Source organism: Nannospalax galili, unplaced genomic scaffold, assembly GCF_000622305.1.
Source record: "Nannospalax galili isolate Female #2095 unplaced genomic scaffold, S.galili_v1.0 scaffold384, whole genome shotgun sequence".
In the NCBI taxonomy this organism is placed as follows: domain Eukaryota; kingdom Metazoa; phylum Chordata; class Mammalia; order Rodentia; family Spalacidae; genus Nannospalax; species Nannospalax galili.
Genome location: NW_008352648.1, coordinates 3251167 through 3257860, shown reverse-complemented (window position 1 = coordinate 3257860; position 6694 = coordinate 3251167).

The window sequence follows — 6694 nt, the reverse complement described above, 5'->3', positions numbered from 1 at the left end:
CCCCCCCGCCCTGACCCTCCGCTACGGACAGCCAGCTGTGCGCAGATACGCATTGGTATCTCAAGGTGGACCTCAGAACGAAGTTCTTTATCCTTGCCTCCACCCTGCTCTTTCTCACGTAGACCTTTGACTCGCCCAAGTCTAGCCTAACCACCGTACTCCAAGCCTTGTTATCTCTAACCTGAAGGACTTTAATCAGCTTTCTTAACTTTTCCTACTTCTACTCTTTTTCCCTTCCCCGTATTGCATTCACTCAGCAAATGCCCTTTAAAAAGCAAACCAAACCACAGGCTTCTAAGACAGAGGCTGTAGAATCAGTGGTTCAAGATTTCGAAGCTACCCTGAGGGACTACATGAATCTCTGTCTCAAAACAAATGAAAAAAATCAGATCATGATCTTCATTTGCTTCTTAAAAATATTTTTATGTGCATGAGTGTATTGCATGCATACACTAAGTGCACCCATGTTGTGTAATGTCAGAGGAAGTCAGTAGAGGGCATCAGATTCCCCGGAACTGGAGTTACAGAGGGTAGTTAGTTTGGGTGCTGGGATTGGAACCCAGGTCCTCTACAAGAGCACCTAGTGCTCTTTCACCACTGAACCCTATCTCCAGCCCTTCACTTGCTTTTTAATATTTTTGTTTTGGTTTTTTCTTAAGACAAAATGTCATTCTAGACCCCAGGTTGGCTTCAGCGTGTTGTGAACCCTCACTGACCCTCCTGCCTCAGTCTTTCTAGACAGGAATTTTACTAGAGTAAGCTACCACACCTGGCTGGTTTTGTTTTTAAGGGTGTGTGTGTGTGTGTGTGTGTGTGTGTGTGTGTTTTGGAGTGGCTGGTTTTGTTTTTAAGGGGTGCGGGGGTGTTGGGGTGCCTGCAGAAGCCTGAAGATGGCATTGGATTCCCCTGGAGCTGGAGTTACAGGTAGTGATCCTCCAGAAGTGGGTGCTGGGAACCAAACTCAGGACCTATGGAAAAGCTTAACTGCTGTTAACCATCTCTCCAGCCCATTGTTTTTTTGTTTTGTTGGGGGGCGGTGTTCTTTTTCAGACCAGGTCTCTGTAGACCCAGCTGGCCTGGAACTCACTATGTGGACCAGGCTGGCCTCAATCTCACAGAAATTCGCCTGCCTCTGCCTCTGCCTCTGGGATTAAAGGCAAGTACTACCATATCCCACAACAGGCATGTTTTTTTAATCTTATACTAGCTTTCTGTTGTATTTTAAATTAGATACAAAATACACTCAAGCACATAAAATTTAAAAAAATAAATAAAATATATTTCAAAAAGACTTTTCCTAGTTGGGCTGGTAGCACATACCAGTAATCCCACTCAGCATTTGGAAGGCAAGAGGATCAGCCTTGGCTACCTAGCAAGTTCAGGGCCAGCTTGAGCTACAAGAGACCCTGTTTCAAAAAAAACAAAACAAAGCAAAAAGACCTTTCCTGACCACCCTCTCTAAAGCATATTCCTTTTTCTGTTGAGACCTTACTTATTTCCTTCTTAACACCACAGTCTGTAATTAAATTGTCATTGTGTTTTCTGGCTCCCTGAATAGAATAGAAGTTTTATTAGAGACCCTGTCTTTTTCACTGTTGGTTTTCCAGGATCTTTTTTTGGTTCTGGTTTTGTTTTGTTTTTTGTTTGTTTTGTTTTGTTTGTGATGGGGTTTCATCTAGCTCATGCTAATCTTGAACTCATTCTATAGCTGAGGGTGGCTTTGGTCCTCCTATCTCCACTTAAGTGCTAGTAATAGAGATATGCTTCACCATACCATTTTATATAGTAATGATGATTAAACTCAGGATTTCTGCATGCTAGGCAAGCACTCTACCATATACATCCCTAGCCAGTTTTCCAGTATCCTGCACAGACTTTTACACAAAGTAAATACACACTGGATACCTGAAGGAAAGTAACATCTCTCAGTTTGGGTTTCCTTATTGTAAAATGGAGGTAATAAAAATCATTGTTTCCTGAATCTCAGGTCTATTGCTCACTAGATAGTTTACTAAAAACAAACAAACAAAAAACAACAAAACTCCAGAGATAAGTATCAGTGAAAGAAAATGGGTTTGTTTAGTTTGGGCCAGAACTGCCTAGTAAAATTCTCAGTTTCCTTCTGCCTTGCCTATAGCAGTGTTATAAAGATGAAAGCAAAGCCAGGAAACATGTTTATATAGATTTAGCTGTGAGATAAGCTATCAGACCTGTAAGATGACATCTTTTCCTAGGAGACAGTTCTCCTCTGGCTAGAACTTCAGCCTGTTCTTGAACCCAGCACAGGATTTCCTGGAGAAAATGTATTAATTCATTTGTTTTTATTCATTTGAGTGCTGAGGATTGAACCTAAGACTTGTGTATGCTAGGAAAGCACATGTACTACTGAGCTACATCCCCAGCCCTTGTACATGATTTACTTGGTGTGAAACTTTAACTTTTTTCAGGGCTTCTCTTACTGTGTTACAATTATTAGTGTGAGGAATAAGATAACATGTGTAAAGTGCCTGCCAGATAATAATTTTTAAGAAAGAGAGCCAGAGAGCCAGAACCTTTTTTTTTTTTTTTTTTTTTTTTTGTCTTTTTGAGGCAGGGTCTCCCTGTAGCCCCAGCTGCCCTGGAACTCACTGTGTAGACCCGGCTGGCTAGAAGTCACAAAGATCTGCCTGCCTCTGTCTCCAAGTGCTGGGGTCAAAGGCATGTGCCACCATGCCCAACTCAGAACAGTATTTACATTAACTCTTTTGGCTTGTTGCAAAGAATAAATTTTTTTTATCTTTTTCTAATTTTTTTTTTTTTTTTTTGGCTTTTTGAGACAGGGACTCCCTGTAGCCCCAGTTGTCCTGGAACTCACTATGTAGACCAGGCTGGCCTTGAACTCACAGAGATCCACCTGCCTCTGCCTCCCGAGTGCTAGGATTAAAAGTGTGCGCCACCACGCCCAGCTGCTTTTTCCAGTTTTTAAAAAAATTTTTAATAGCTACGTGATTAGAAGAAGCATTTCATTACAGCTTTAACATATTCAGTAACACACTCCAGAGCAAGAGTACATCTCTTTCGCAAGTGGCTGTAAGTTTCTAGGTTCACAGTTGAATTAATACAGTTATACAATATTGAATTCAATATAAGCCCTGTAAGACATAAATAAATTTTTAAAATACAGGTTAGGGATGTCTCTTAGTAGTATAGTACTTGTTTAATGTATGAGGTCCTGGTTTCAGTCCCCAGCATTGCAAAAATAAAAATATAATCCCAGCACCTGAGAGGGAGAGGCAGTGGAGTGCCAATTCGAAGCCAGCCTGGGCTATACAATGAAATCCTGTTGCAAAAACTAAACAGAAAAACAAATACAATAAAAGTACAAGAAATTCAAATGTCCCCTTCATTTTGTTTTGTTTTCTGAGACAGGGTCTTGCTATGGAGCCCAGACTGGCCTCAAACCCTCAGTCAACTGTGTCTCCACCCACATCCAACACTGAGATTGCAGGTGTGCACCACCATGCCTGGCAAGCTTCTCCAATAGTAGAACTAGCTAGTTATCTAAGGCTTTTTATGCTGAAAGCTTTGTGCATATCATCTCATTTAATCTTCAGAACAAACAACTCTCTGTGGTAGAAACTATTTTACACTATTTAATCAGTAGGTCAAGTAAGTATGCTGTCTGTGGTCATATACCTAAGAACAGGAAAGAGCCTGAGAGTTATTTTTGGCCTCAAATTCCAGACTGTTAACTACTGTCTACCTAATTTTTCTGTTTGCTCAGTACACATGTATTGACTTTCATCTTATCTTTATTTAAGGCTAACTGTGGATCAGGCAATGCAAACAGGTTGAATTATTGTAATGGAGATGGCCAGGATCCTGTTGACATTTGTAAAAGTTTCATTGTACTAACTGGGTAGCTGATTCTGAAATGATATTTTATACTGCCCTTGTGGACCTCAAAGAAATGAAGCTACTAATCATCATTTCTCTCTTAAAATCTGTCCACATGGCTGGGGATTTGGGGATGTGGGGATGTGGCTCAGTTGGTAGAGCACTTCCCTCTTGTGAATGAAGCCTTGGGTTCAATCTTTTTTTTCATCTTTTTGAGACAGGATCTTCCTGTAACCACAGCTGGCCTGGAACTCCCAATGTAGACCAGGCTGGCCTTGAACTCACAGAGATCCGCCTACCTCTGCCTCCCAAGTGCTGGGGTTAAAGGTATGTGCCACCATGCCTGGCTGGTTCATTTTTTTTTTTTAATCTTCCCACAATTAAAAATTCCGCTTAATATTTTAAAAGTAGTTAATATAACATGCTCACTACCAATGTAACATCACTGCCCATGTGCTTGGTCTGGTATGTCTCATTCAAGAGTCTTGTACTTCTGCTGGGCATGGTCTTCTTTTGGTCTTTTTGAGACAGGGTATCCCTGTAGCCCCAGCTGGCCTGGAACTCACTATGTAGCCCAGCCAGTGCTCTTTACTCTGTAGCCCAGGATGGCCTGGAACTCCCTATGTAGACCAGGCTGGCCTCTAAGTCCTTCTGCCTGCCTCTGCCTCCCAAGTGCTGGGGCTAAAAGCCATGTTCCACCACACCCAGCTTGTATGGGACTGGAGAGATGGCACAGCAGCTAAAAGCAGTAGCTGCTCTTGAAGAAGACCTGCGTTCAGTTCCCAGTACCCACATGGCAGTTAATAACCTTTCATAGCTCCAGTTCCAGGGGATCCAACACCCTCTTCTGGTCTCCACAGGCATTGCATGCATGTGTGCACTTACATGCAGGCAAAACACTCATACAATAAAAATAAATAAATAAATAAATACTCTCAACTCTCTATATAGCTGAGGATGACCCCGAGCTCCTAATCCTGCTGCCATCACCTCCTGAGTGTTGGGATTACACTTTTAGCCACCACCATGTGTGACTCAAAATTTTTTTTCTTTTTTTTTTGCTTTTCTGTGTGTGTGTGTGGGTGGGTGCATTTTTGTGTGTACAGAGGTGGGCAAGTTCATGTGTGCACATGCAGAGGTTGATTTGATTCCTCTATTGCTCTCCACCTTATTTTTTTAATTTTCACCTATTTATGTAGAATTCACGTTACAGAAATTTAATGAAAGCTATATCAAACATTCTTTTTAATTTTATTTTTCCCTTTTTGTATGAGGTTTTTGCCTCTATTTAAGTGCAGCTGTGTGTGCAATGCCTGTGGGTGCCAGAAGAAGGTTGGAACTGGAGTTACAGACACTTGTTAGCTGCCATGTGGGTGCTGGGAACAAAACCAGGTCCTCTGCAAGAGCAGCCAGTGCTCTTCACCTCTGAGCCATCTCTCCAGCCCCAATATAGCAAACATTCTCATATAAGCAGTAGATTTGTATTAAAGAGTGCAATAGCATCACTCTCTTTAGAGACTATTTGCTACTTGTTTTCTCCAAATAATGAAATGATTTGGAGTCTGTAGCACTTCATCTCATCTCTTAGATGAACACACTTGTTTCCATCAGCGATATCACATATATGTTTTGCTTTCGTATTCCATTTGAAATTTAATTAATAAAAAGGCAGCTGTTTGGTCAGTCAACAAAACACTTACTAATTACCTACCAGATATTTAATTACTTTTCTCAGAACTGAGAATACCAGATCAAACAACAAAGGATTCCTGATCTCAAAACTCTTGCATTTGATCAGGAAGAATTCATATTATATGCAAGGGCTGTCTTGAATCTTCAACCTTTTTTCCTATATCTAGAATACATCATACATGTCTAAAATAGGCAGTGATGAAGAGGAACTAGTAGTTAATATAACAAAATATATATCACTATGTTTAATGAATATTTGACTTGGTTCTTAAAATACAGCTTGTGAACTAAAATAACTTGATATAAACACTTCAATTAAATAATCTACTCATAAAGCAGAGATATCCCTTGGACTGGAGAGATGACTCAGTGGCTTAGAGCACTTGCTGCTCTTGCAGAGGACCTGGATTCAATTCTCAGCACTCACATGACAGCTCACAACCACATTTAACTCTAGCTTCGGGGGATCTGATACCCGCTTCTGGCCTCTGTGGACACCAGATACGCACCTGATGCACACATATACATGCAGGCAAAACACTCATAAGCAAAATAGAAAATAAGTCTTTAAAACAATAGACATCTATGATGGCTATAAAATAGTTTGGTATTGCTGGGCGTGGTGGCACATGCCTGTAGTCCCAGCCCTTGGGAGGTAGAGGCAGGCAGATCTCTTTGAGTTCAAGGCCAGCCTGGTCTACATAGTGAGCTCCAGGACAGCTGGGGCTACAGGGAGACCCTGTCTGCATGTGCTTTTAAACTATGGAGAAAGCACAGTTCATAGACTGTTCGTAACCTTGTAAGTAAAGTTAAAAAATGCTTAAGTAGGGCCAGGGATGTATCTCAGTTAGTAGAGTGCTTATCTAGCTTTCACAAAGCCCTGGGTTCAATTCCAGTACCACATGAAACCAGATATAGTGGTGTAGATGGGAGAGCAGGCAGGAGGACTAGAAACTTAAGGTCATCCTTTACTACATAGTGAGTTCAAGGCTAGCCTGAGCTACATGAGACCCTGTCTTTAAAAGAAGAAAAAGCCACCAGGTGTGGTGGCACCCATCTTTGGTCCCAGCACTCAGGAGGGAGATGGAGGCAGGCAGATTTCTGTGAGATTAACACCAGCCTGGTC